Source organism: Physella acuta, unplaced genomic scaffold (genome assembly GCF_028476545.2).
Source record: "Physella acuta isolate Inbredline_101_S28 unplaced genomic scaffold, ASM2847654v3 ptg000652l, whole genome shotgun sequence".
Classification (NCBI taxonomy): Eukaryota; Metazoa; Mollusca; class Gastropoda; family Physidae; genus Physella; species Physella acuta.
In genome coordinates this window covers 33,375-46,324 of record NW_026732171.1, presented here as the reverse complement: position 1 = coordinate 46,324, position 12,950 = coordinate 33,375, and the positions used below count along the sequence as shown (strand labels likewise).

The 12,950-nt window shown below is 34.0% G+C and overlaps 1 protein-coding gene across 5 annotated transcripts in view; it reads right to left on the bottom strand.

Moving 5' to 3' along the window:
• Nucleotides 1–9,345, bottom strand: part of LOC131948614 (lysophospholipid acyltransferase 2) — a 40,467-nt gene extending 31,122 nt beyond the window's left edge. For 2 of the 5 annotated variants that reach the window (XM_059310216.1, XM_059310219.1), the window contains exon 1: nucleotides 9,325–9,345. The gene's annotated coding sequence lies outside the window, so the exon portion shown is untranslated. Of the gene's footprint in view, nucleotides 1–9,063; nucleotides 9,190–9,324 lie in introns of those variants that run through there. The other 3 variants (XM_059310218.1, XM_059310220.1, XM_059310217.1) reach the window with 2 other exon arrangements.
• Nucleotides 9,346–12,950: the final 3,605 nt, after the last annotated feature.

The window sequence follows — 12,950 nt, the reverse complement described above, 5'->3', positions numbered from 1 at the left end:
CAAAAATCTTTAAACTAAAACTATTTGAAACTAAGGGTAGGTAACAAGATTAAGAACTATCCTTCGCTTGATCAGCTTGCTGTTGTCAGTAAACAGTGATCATGGACGGCTACTTTCACAGGGCCTAACGTGAGCTACTGATAGTGTTTAAAGCAAATATTTTTAGTCTTATTATAAGTATGGGTGTTAAGTTTTATTATCTTATTTATCTAATATATAGCCTACTTATTATATATATATATATATATATATATACTTTGCAATCAAATAGGTTAGAAGATCTAATACACTCATATTAATTTTTATTTCTTAGACCCAGTTATACTAGTTATAGTTACTTCTTCAGCACATAGCTAGCTTTAAACAAATTTACAAAAATCTACCTAAAGTAACTGACTATCAGAGTTAGATTGAATTATCCTTACGAAATTCAGACAAGAATGTCATTATTCATTATTTATTTACTTAAGGTAGAACCCAGATAATGTAATTATTCTGCAATGGTGTAGAAGACTATAAGCCACTGATTATTTGGCATAGTTTGGGTTTTAATAAAAAGTGCTTTAAACTATGTCGCCATTTAAAAAAAAACAATATGTAAGTTATTTCTCTAGTAGACTGTGTAACGGACACCAATCTATCAGCCAGATAGATGGCGAACGCTCCCGGATTCGTTAACTGATTACACACAGATGGCGATAAGCCTAAATAAAAGAAAATTGACACACTAACTCGCTAGGACTCGTAATTGATGTCTAGGGGAAACACTAGAGAAACTAATGATGCCAACAAAACCTTTAATCTGTATATAACTTGTAATGGGTGTAAAAAGTCGTGGCAGAACACTAGATTTATACAAGAATAAAATGGATATACAAAATGATCAAAACCCAACTTACAATTCGTGGGAAATAAATAGTATGATACACTATCACAGCTTTAAACACTTCAGAAAAATCACCACTGTATACATAACACTGCTATAAGCATAAAGAATTTCTTAACCACAAGAAATATATGGAATATGCTCTTTAACAACTTAGTAGTAGTACTAAACGGCAACACACAGGGCTTATCAACTCTCGACGACGTGTAGTCAAGTAACTGCCTCGAGACACCTGTGGGCGATCTATTTATAGACTTAGGTAACATGGAAGGTCACCTTCAAATCATAAGACCATTGGTTGGGGTGGTCATCTGGTCTGAAACAATCAATCATCTCTCGATGGAAAATTTCTGAGTCTAAGACTCTCTTAGTAAGACAGCGGAAAAAAAAACGGTTGTTGCACCACAGACCATATATGGTATTATAACAAATGTCCAACTAAAAATAAAACATTACTAGACCTAAGTAGGTCACAACTGGCAATGTTTATTTTTATTATAAAGGTAAGATAATTTTAAAGTTATAAAATTAAATAAAATCCAACAGACCACAAATTGCAAACATTTAAAATAGTTTTGCAGTAGTAAGCTCTGAATTGGTACCAACTAAATCAATTTTCTGTTGGGCACATGATATGCCAAAAATGCGAATTCAGTATCAGTAAGCTGCTTATCTCTGGTGCTAATCATTTTCAATGCTAATTATTCTTGCTAATTTGCAGAATGTTTTTTTATGTTGAAATAAAACAATTAGCCTAATTACTCCACTGGGGTTTTTCCCTACTAAGTGAATCAATGGTAAATGATATTTTTGACCACTCTTTACCTTAAACCACCCCTCTGCAACTCCCATCATACTTTCGCGGTCACAAAATATTCATAATGTACCTGTTTTGTCAGGCTTTTAAAGAAGTCTAACGAAAATTAATGCTTTTCTGCATTTTCGTATTGATGATTCTTACCCACCCGCTTCCCATGTAAAACACAGTCTCAAAAACCAGTTTCTCCACCATTTAAGTGTGCAATGTCATTTATTTATGGTTTATATCACCAAGTCTTAATCTTTCATTCACATTTTAAATATTGTTTATTGTCAAAATGTCAGAAGAAAAAAAATGATTTTTGTGGTGCGTGTGGACTGTGTGTGTGTTCTGGTCTATGTGAGTCCATGGGAGGGGTTATAACCATCCCCCCCCCCCCCCCCCCCCCCCCCCCGGCTACACCAGTGCCTGTATCTAACCTACCATAAAACTCCGTCTCTTTGTAGGTAACATGGACTTAGTCTTTAGATCTCAGCCAACCATGGTTAGCATCTCTTTTGTAATTTATGGCCCTCAGAGTCTAGCAAGGAGAACAAAGGGGAAACAGTACCAAAGCTCTCCCCTCTATATTTCTCAGCGCCATGTCAAGTTATATAATGTATAGCACATATGGCTTATCAGGAGAAAACATCAAGGCAGATTAGCTAGTACCTCCCCTTTTTACATCCAAGAATCTTAACTCTGGACAGCTACACACTAGGTATACTAATGTGCCACCTGTAAACTACTAGACTGTAGGCCTGCAATTGTATCAATTGTGGACCAATGGGGCCTAGTGATACTGATAGCTGGTATCATTTAATGTGTGTGTACACAACATTAGGCCCTAACTATTTTGGGGTTAGAAATTAATGATTTTTATTGTGTAGTTAGTCTAAACTAGAAAATAATACTTAATGCCACATGGCCCGGCTACATTTGCCCCAAACGCTGATTTTGGGTGTATGGCTATAAATGCTAAATTAAACCAATTTAAAGTAAATTTAATAGCCTTTATTATTATTTTTATATTGTGTAAGATGTGTTAGATTAATTTTGTATTACTTTCAAGATTAGAAAATACTTTTGAAGTGGCTATTCACAGTCGTGACCGTTTTTGCTAGATTTAATGTTAAAAATACCCTCTTGGTATGAAGATGTGTGGTTGAGTGGACATGGGGAGAGGCTGTTGTGCTAGAAGGTGTGGGTTCAAATCCATCAGATGCCTCATTGGTATGACTCTGAATGTATGCCACTTAATCTGATGAAAAAGGACATACTATTTCACCTGATATTTATCCTACATGATAGGAGAATAGCAATGTGAACAATCAACTAAACTGATGCTTATTATTAGTATTATTGATCTAAAAATTACTAGATCAGTAAGTCCAGTATAGATTTAAAGTGAATAATTGATCATCAATGACCTACGTAGCCTGTAGCAGATATGTCTGAAATGGAACTTTAACCGTAATAACTTTTTTATAAAAATGTAACAACAAAAAAACAGCACTAAGCATAACTATTGTTGCGATGAGTTGAGGGCAGCAAGTCAGATGAACTTACCATTTCACTGTAATTTAATGTTGGTATTTTAGAAAACACGATGAAAACCGAGGACGCTGGAACATTCTATTAAATGCTATTAATATTATGTTTAACATAATTACAATCTACTTACGGGACTTCATACTAAATATTTTTAGATGAATTATAAAAATTACCATGCGCATACAACCAAGACAAATTACATAACATTTAGTTAATCCTAAGTTAATTTGCACTCTCTGAATATTTAATACATAAAAGTATTAACAAATTCCATACAAATATATATTTGTGACATTTTTTCCTGTGACTTTTTTTCCTGTGACTTTGTTTCCTGTGACTTTGTTTCCTGTGACTTTTTTCTGTGTTTTTTTTCCTGTGTTTTTTTTTCCTACAATCGCTTTAATATTTGACACAAATAAAGGTAATCTATCGTTTTAGGTACGTAAAATCGCCCGCGACTAGTAATGTGAAAAACAGGTGACTCCTTAAATTTTAATAATTATTTCACATTTTGAGGAGGATTTATGTTTTGAAAAATACAAAAATGTTTCCTTGTTTCATTTATGTAGATCTACCTGTTTTTAAACAACTGAATTAAAACTTTTCAGTAATAGGCCTAAATGAAGACTAGCGATGTTTCCAACAGATGCAACCATGCTCATTTACTATAGCAGCCATCTTGTTTATTAGTTTTTTATTGTAAACTTCAGGGGAAGCCACTCTAACTTACAGACGGCCGCTTTTTATATAGCAAATCCTGCTTGCAAACACTGCTGTTTAAAGTTAATTTCTTGCCTATATTGTTATATTTAGCTGTTGATTTAGGTTAATTATTCATTTATCTATAATATTTGACACAAATATATCACAATATACTTCTATTAAAGCCTTGACAATGAGGTGTTTCGTACATTACTAGCCGCGGGCGATTTTACGTACCTAAAACGATAGATTACCCAATTATATAACGCAATCTGGGTATATAGGGCCGGTAAAACCTTAGTTTAGCGTCGTAAATTCGGCCAAAACTAGTAATGTAGGAGAGAGTGAATTAATGAATATGTCATTAAATATGAGTATATTTTCTTATATTTTGATAAAATATTATAGATAATTGAATAATAGATCACCATTTATGGTTAAATCAATTTAAATATCCTGAAATTAATTTTTATCAACCCTGTTTGAGATAGTAAATTTGCTATCAAAAACAGCAGCCATCTTAAGAAAATGTTATTTAGAGTACCTTCCCTTTCATTTCTATTCATATGAAAATGTATTTAAATATGATTGTCTTGTTGTATAGTCCGTCCTACAACTACAAAGCATTATTTTTTAAAATTCTGCCCTTTAAAAACTGAATTTCCTAACAAACAACTTTATTAATTCAAGAAGTATTGTGAGATGCAACTTGTATCAATGTACAAAATCACAGGTTTTTTTGTACTAATGTTTATTTGATCATTACTATTACTATGGGGTCGTCCATAAATGACGTCACACTCGTAGGGGGGTCCGTAATTTTGTGACGGTGTGTGATGAGGGGGAGGGGGTTCAGACGGTGCGACGTCATACTTTCACAATATAAAAAAGCAATGTTAGAAAACGAATTGTAGATGTTATTTCGCGTTTTAGAAAGCTGTTTTAATAAATTGCAATAGGAATTGATTAAAAAACTCTATTTTGACAGAATTCAGACAAGATTTGGGAAAAAACGTCATGTTTTAAGAAAAATTCAACTGCCATTTTGAGGGGGGTTGTAGGTTGAGGTGTGACATCATTTTGGGGGGTGGAGGGGGTTCTGGCTTTTTGTGCCGATGTGTGATGGAGAGGAGGGGGGAGGTAAAAATCGTCAAAAAAAAAAAGGTGACGTCATTTATGGATGACCTCTATATAGTTTGAGTTTTTTCTTATTGTTTGAATGTTCACTATTTTCAATTTAGATTTTTCTTTTCATCAATTAGTGATTCTATTGTAACTTATGACATTTTTTTTACTTCCCTTTACCTTAATTAAACCCCAACCTCCATCATATTTCTTTGTCAATGTCACAACAAGTCATAATGTAAAAAAATACGTTTCGCTCTGCCTTATCTAAGATCTCTAGACATAAGTTTGACAACAATAAATGTTTGTCATCATTTATATATACAGAGAGACAAAATATATTATCCACCAGCTTCCCTCGTAAAACATCATCTAAAACAATCAGCCACTCTACCCCTTAAGTGCATGTTGTCATTATGGTCGATTGCAAGTCTCCACCTGTCAGACACTTTTTGGTTATCCTTTGTTGTCAAAATGTCAATACCAAATGCCCAAATTAGTGATATGGGGTTGTCCATAAATGATGTCACATTTGCTACGGGAGTGAGTGAAGATTTGTGATGTCAACTCAGGCGGCTCTGCAATTTAGGATGTGTCGGTCTCATGAAAGGAGGTGAACGGGGAAAAAATACCCAGGTGATTGATGGAGAACCTCTATAATGGACACCAGTGAGTTGATGAAATCCTTCCGTAATGTTGTTGACTTGGAATACAAATGTGCTTTTTTAGATTTAGGACCATAAAAATAATAAAAGATAAAATGTTATTAAAAACTTAAACCTAAAATTAATTCAGAAATTTAATATTTTTAGAATCAATGCTATACAAGTTGCAGATCCAGAGAACTTGAAAATAATTTGTGAGTTTAAGGCTACATTTCTATTTATGTTCATCAAGCCTAAGTTATAACCCGATGTTTCACTTTCGTAAGACAAACATTGATTGGCTGTAAAGGAACTCCGTGATCGATTTCCGACAGCCCCACTTTATAGTTATTTTTTACAAAACTTTGCAGATCAAGTTTTTAAATAACAATGCAAATTTAAACACCATGACCTAGTTTTTCTATTTTTAGCTTACAATGTGAACAATAAAATTTATGGCGGCCCAATCGAATAGCAGGATGCCATTGTTTATGTCGCCATTACACGTGAAAACCAAATTGTTTTTGTTTTTTTTTTTGTTTTTTTTTATTTAGCTACCGAAAAGATTAAAAACATCCAAAACATCCAATCTTTAGTAAAGTCCGAAAAAAAACCAGACAGACAGGATTTTATAACCATATCAATTGTAACTACGCCGTGCAAGATTTTAAAATTAATTTATGGACCTCTCAAATACCTTTGAGACTTTTCTCGCTGGCGTCCATTATAATTATAATGCTTTGTTCAATCAAAATAACAATAAAAAAGCATTAGTAGGCATATTTTATACATGTAACTTGCTCAAAACGAATCATCATAAATGTGGCAAGCCTGCTAGTTTGAGACGTTTGGCAAAACGGCCTCAACACATCCCCGTCAAAAAGGCTTGCCACCAAATGCCGGCCGACGAATAAACCGTGACTAATGCGGGGCTTTAGGAATATGGCCCACACATGCCTACCCTGTCAGCCAAAAGTAGGAACAGTCATGCCTAAAAAGAGGAATTTGTAGCCAAAAAGAGGAACAAACGCACAGACGCTACTTTACTCAGTCAAAAACAGAAATGATTAATTAAAAATTACTCTAATGACATTAGTAGGCTTCAAGTCGTATATAACTAGTCTCTAGGCTACATTCAAATACTGCTTAATGTCAGCTTACATTTAAAAACAAAAGTTAACCCAGTAACACCCCCCCATAACATTATTGATTTGATTATTTATGCCTTGCTATGTTCTAGGCTATATGAATAACAAATGCTGAAGGCTTTATCATATGTAATATATAAGTTAAGAGCAAAGACCCTTGATCTACCTAGTAAAAGTCCTAGTTAATCATAATAGTTACTAGTTAAGTTACAACTTACAAGATAGATTAGTATTCACTATTTCAGTATCTACTAGTAGATCTACTTACAATTCTAGATATAGTAGTGGTTGATATACTACTAGCTAGATCTAGTATTAGATGATACTTGTAAATATTTTAAGTAAACTAGGAAACAGAAATGTATTCTAAAGGGAGATAATCGCTTTTCCCTGACTTTTTTCAATTCACTTTATTGCCTTTCTGTATTAATTTTTTTTTTCAAAAAAATCGGAACAAACTGAGTCAAAATCAGTATGACGGAACAAATTACTTTTTTAAGTGAAAAAGCGGGACGGTTTTGATTTTGGCGGGACGGTAGGCATGTCTGATGGCCATTAGCATGGGGCCGCGTTAGAGCACCAGTAGGCTATCACGCTTTGTAAGATGACGTAAATACTTTAATTCAATTTCGCAAAATATAAGTATCATCTTATCGTTCATTGTGCTTTTTGTAAAGCGCAGAGCAGCTTCAAAATCGGACAGCCATCCCGTTTTCACCAAGCTTCTTTTGGAGCTTAATATGAGTAGTCTAGTTCTATACGGTGGGAGCTTAATACATTTTTAAAGGGACGAAAGTCTCAAGACAGCAAGCTTGCATAAATAACCACGTATGTTTAAATGGACAAGGGATAGATTAAACGCCCCATAAGTGTCAAAATGGCAGTGCCTGTTTTTTTTTATTTTTATAAAATTAGCCTAACGGTCGGCAGTACCAGTACATGACGTCACGCGCGAGCGTTAACGCTGTGATGATGTGCTAAGTGGGAGAATGAAAAGGTGGGGTTCAAGAAATGCGACTCAGCATGCTTTTTACATTTCTTGACCCTTTTAAATAGTTCTATCGTCCCCACTGAAATAATGGATCGTCAATGAATGACGCGTCATACTTCTACAGTCATACTTTCTCCCACAACCATCCCGTTTTCAGGAAAAAAAACCTGACCTGTCTCAAAATCACATAGCTGAGTTCTAATCAACCTCTCCCCACCACAAATCACAATTTTTATCTGAAACAATATGCTCATATGCTTCTTGTTCTGTAATAATGCACGCTGTCATTACTATCAGAAGAGCAACGTCATTTATGAGTGATCTAATATTGATTTGATTACTGAAAAAAAAGGGGTTCAAAAGTTTGACCTCCGAACAATTGTTTTGGTCTTGGATGCACACTATTAAGTCTGAAAAGGTCTATAAGTCATTCATGTCAACTATATTGAAAAAAAAGAAAAATTAGCCTACTATACAGGCATATATTAAAACAATACAAAACAACCATATTAAACCACAAAATCAACACAACAGACATGCAAATAGACAATTTTCAAGGGAAACTACTCTATTATTGCTTTTGAAACATGGCCGCTGCTTATATTTACTCATTGTCGTCTCGAACGGGGTAGTTTAAAGTTTATTCCAGGATATTTTGGTCATGGATTGTGATTTGTTATTCAATTATCTGTTATATTATGTAAAATATGTCATAAATATGGCCAAATGAAAGAAATATTCATTAGTTACCTCCATCCCACATTACTACTAGAGTCTAGTAGATCTAGCTACGTTTGAATTCACAACGCTAAACTAAACTAAGGTTTTACCGCCATAGGGCCTACTTCTATTACTATTATTAATTATTAGTATTAAACTTAATGAGGCAACTTTTTCGCACATTACTAGCCTCGGCCGATTTTTACGCACCTAAAACGATAGATTAGAATCCTAGATCTAGAACTAGTGAATTCTAGATCTAGTGATAGATCTAGTTACTAGATTAGATCTAGTTAGTAGTACTAGATCTACTACTTACTTACTAATACTTACTAGATCTAGATCTACTAGAATACAACTAGATCTAGAACTAGATAGATCTTAGATTATTCTTAGATCTACGTACTACGTATCATCCCACCTACACAGTCTACACCAAGACTAGATCTAGGCCTATGGATAATGAAATATAGCACTAAAAACTTGGTATTCACCTTATTACTGGATTTGGATCTAGACTCTAGATCTAGAACGATCTATGAATAGCAATGCACAAACAAACGTCAAACGGTTTTGGCCATTTTTGTTTTTTAACGATGGGTGTAGTTTTCCGGTTTGAGGGACATAATTTTGAAGTTACCGATTTTATACTGTTAGGATCTTAGATCCTAGATTTTAATTTTAGATCTAGAATCTAGATCTAGATCTAGAACTAGAAGTAATCACGATGACGATAATTCTAATAATTCCAAAACCTGTTTCGTAAAATTATTTTCAGTTATCGTCACAAATGCAAAGTAACGTAAGTTAATGATAGGCTACTAGATCTACTAGCCTACAATCATAGGAGTGGAAAAACAACAAAGTATTCAAAGAAAGTCTCCAGTTCCTTGTGGTAGGTTCAACCGAGCTTGGAAGATCTCATTTAGATCTGCGCAGAGGCATAGCGACCCCTCCCGGCGCCCGGGCGAACTTTCAGTTTGGCGCCCCCCCCCCCCCATATATATATATATATATATATATATATATATATATATATATATATATATATATATATATATATATATATATATATATATATATATATATATATAGGCATATATAGGTATATATATATATATATATATATATATATATATATATATATATATATATATATATATATATATATATATATATATATATATATATATATATATGGCGTCAAAACGTCCCCGTCAAAATGACCCCGACAAATCGGCCCCGACATATGAGCCCGTCAAATTGACCCTGTCAAAAGGGCCAGCGACATATGGACCCATATAGTCTCCCAACAAATAGGCTCCCGTCATTTAGGCTCACGACATATAGGCTCCCGTGATTTAGTTTCTCAACATAATGGCCCCCGTCATTACGACTCGCGGTACGCAAGAAAGTGACGTTTTAGTGTGAGTTCGTTGTTGCTGGGGAAGAAGTTGTCTTGTTCTTGTTGTGCTATGGGGTGTTGTAATGTGGTCCAGTCTAGTATCGTTTATTCAAGTCGTCCGATGTATATATTATAGTGTATATATTATAGTGCAATAAATAGAAACAGTAAACAAGGTCGTCTTGTCGAATCATTTATATACGTTAATGTCGTTGTGTTTCAAGATGAACTACTTAATGGCAAGATATAATAAAATGGTAGAGGTATCTGAATATAATATTGGATCAAGTAGTTCTACCCTCTCACTGCATAGCTGCGGGACATATAGAATAGAACCCAGCTATAACAATTATGACCTGAGCAGAGGCGTATCCAGGTTTTCGTTGTAGGGGGAGCGAAAAGAGCAAAAAAAGGCGCCGAATTTTGAACACGTTCTATATACGTGTATTATATATATATATATATATATATATATATATATATATATATATATATATATATATATATATAATTACTAGCTTTATGTCATTACTTCGCTATGATGTAAAATAAATTGAAAGTAGCACTCTGAAGAAATAAGAAAAACATACAATGTAGGCCGACAAAACAAAAATTGTATCAATCTAAACAAAAAAAAAATACACACACAACAACCAAAAACAATGAACGTAACACAATCTGTTTTGTAATTCTTGTAAAAAAAAATTCTTACATAATAATTCCTGGGAAATTATTTAAGACAAGTGAAATAGGGGAAGTAATCACTCTCTTACTATAAATATGTATATATCTACACATCCTAATATATAAAAGGCCATGTGCGCTCTTCTCTCTCTCTGTCCGCAAAATATTTTCGCCGGACATCACGTCAGAATCGGCAGCGATATATGGATACCTTTATACGGACTTTTGTTGAAAATAATATGTTAGATGTTTTAAATGTATAACCACAATTTTATTTAAAGAAGAAAAATAAAAAATAAAGGCGTATTCGAATGTAGAGAAACAGTATTATTTATGCAACCGGAAAAGTGTATAAACTTGGGACAAAAACGCATTTAACAATGACGTCGCTTTACACTAAAACACTAAAACAAGAGCACGGAACTGATGACGTAATCTTCCGAGTTTAGAATTTTAAAAAATGAACTATTTCATTCAAATATGATTTAGAGCTATGTACGCTATGAAATGTAGACTACACAATACGATATTCTCGGCCTAAACTTAAAAAAAATATTTTATCTATTTGGATTCTAGATCTAGAGATTCTAGATCTAGACTAGATCTAAATCTAAATCTACGCAAAAACTACACTTAGACGCTACGTCGCTAAGGCTAAGATCTATTCTAGATCTAGATTTAGACTTTAGACTCTATCTACTGTAGAATCTATTCCAAAAATAAATTTCTATAATAAACTATTTCAGGACTTAGATCTAAATATTTTATAGAAATCTGTGTTTGTTTAGCAATGAAACTGGCTAATTTTGGGTAAAAAAAATAATTTGAAAAAATAGGCATATTCGTGTTAGTTATTTTTTTAAACACTTCTTTTATTCTCCATATTTTGCAAGGTACTTAATTAGCTGAGATGATAGTGTCCTTGATACCAGACAGGTGGTGCTGGATCCAGTGTTTCTTCCAGACTTTTTTCTCCGGGGGGGCACTTGAAATTTTCGGGGGGGCGGTAGACTTTCTTCGGGGGGGCGGACACTGTTAAAAGTATATATTTTCTATATAAATTATATAAATTTCATTTCGTTCGGGGGGGCGGTAAAAATTTTTCGGGGGGGCTTCGCCCCCCCGAAGAGATGCCTGGAAGAAACTCTGGCTGGATCGAGACACACCAAGTCAAACCTAATTTTTTTTTTTAATATGTGAATCTTCCTATTTTAGACTATAAAGAAAGGAACTACTTTGGAAATCTTTGTTTATGCAATTTGCTAATCTCTATAATATATGAAGCAAAGTTGTTGGGTGCCCGACATCGGGCACTTCCCGGCGCCGCAGGCGCTTCAAATTTGGCAGGATTTTGCCTTGGGGCGACAGAACACGGGGGCCTGTGCCGGTTGGCCTAAAGGTCTACGATGAGGGGGTCAAAACAGACCTCGACTGACCGGCGCCTTATATGAGCTATAAATCGAAACAAATTTGTCCACGTAGGAACCTCTTCATAACTCCTGAGGTCGTAGACCGACCCTCGGGCGAATTAATTAAGCATTCAAATTCTCAATGTTTTTGAAAGGCTAAGCGAAGCTGGGCAGCATGCCTAGTTTAATTATAAACGTCAAAACAAATAAATAATTACTTTAGAATATAATGAAATTCTTTAACACTATTCGTGTTTACAAAATGTTTTTGTCTATAATCAGAATTTAATATATCGTCATTATAAATGCTAAAGCATTACAGCATAATAAAAGTTTTTAAAATCAGAGTTGGTATAAAACCACGCGTTTCGATAAAATAGAAAAACATTCGGAATAACAGCCTACATTTAACTAAATATCGGTGTTTTTTGTACAGATCAAATATTTTTAATTAACTACTGCTTCTTTGAGTTCTTTAAAGGTAATTTTTACTTTCTCGTATATACGGAGTATAGAGAAAGTATTGTAATCTAGCAAAAAAAAATCGAGATTTTTACAAATCTCGACGTTTTACACCTCACTGATACGGAAAAACATAATTTTGCAATCTTGTCCGTATGTCTGTGTGTGTGTGTGTATGTCTGTGTGTCCGTGTGTAAACACGATTACTTGAGTACCGTTACAGCTAGGTTGATGAAATTTCATATATAAGTATTTTATCAAAATCGTAGATCCGTATCAACTTTTGAGCGATTTTCGATAACCGGAAGTGGTACTTTTTCTACTATGAATTTTTCAAAAGCCTATAACTTGAGTACTATTTCAGATAGATACATGAAATTTCACCTGTAAGTAAAAGATCTAATTCTCTACCTTCTGTTAA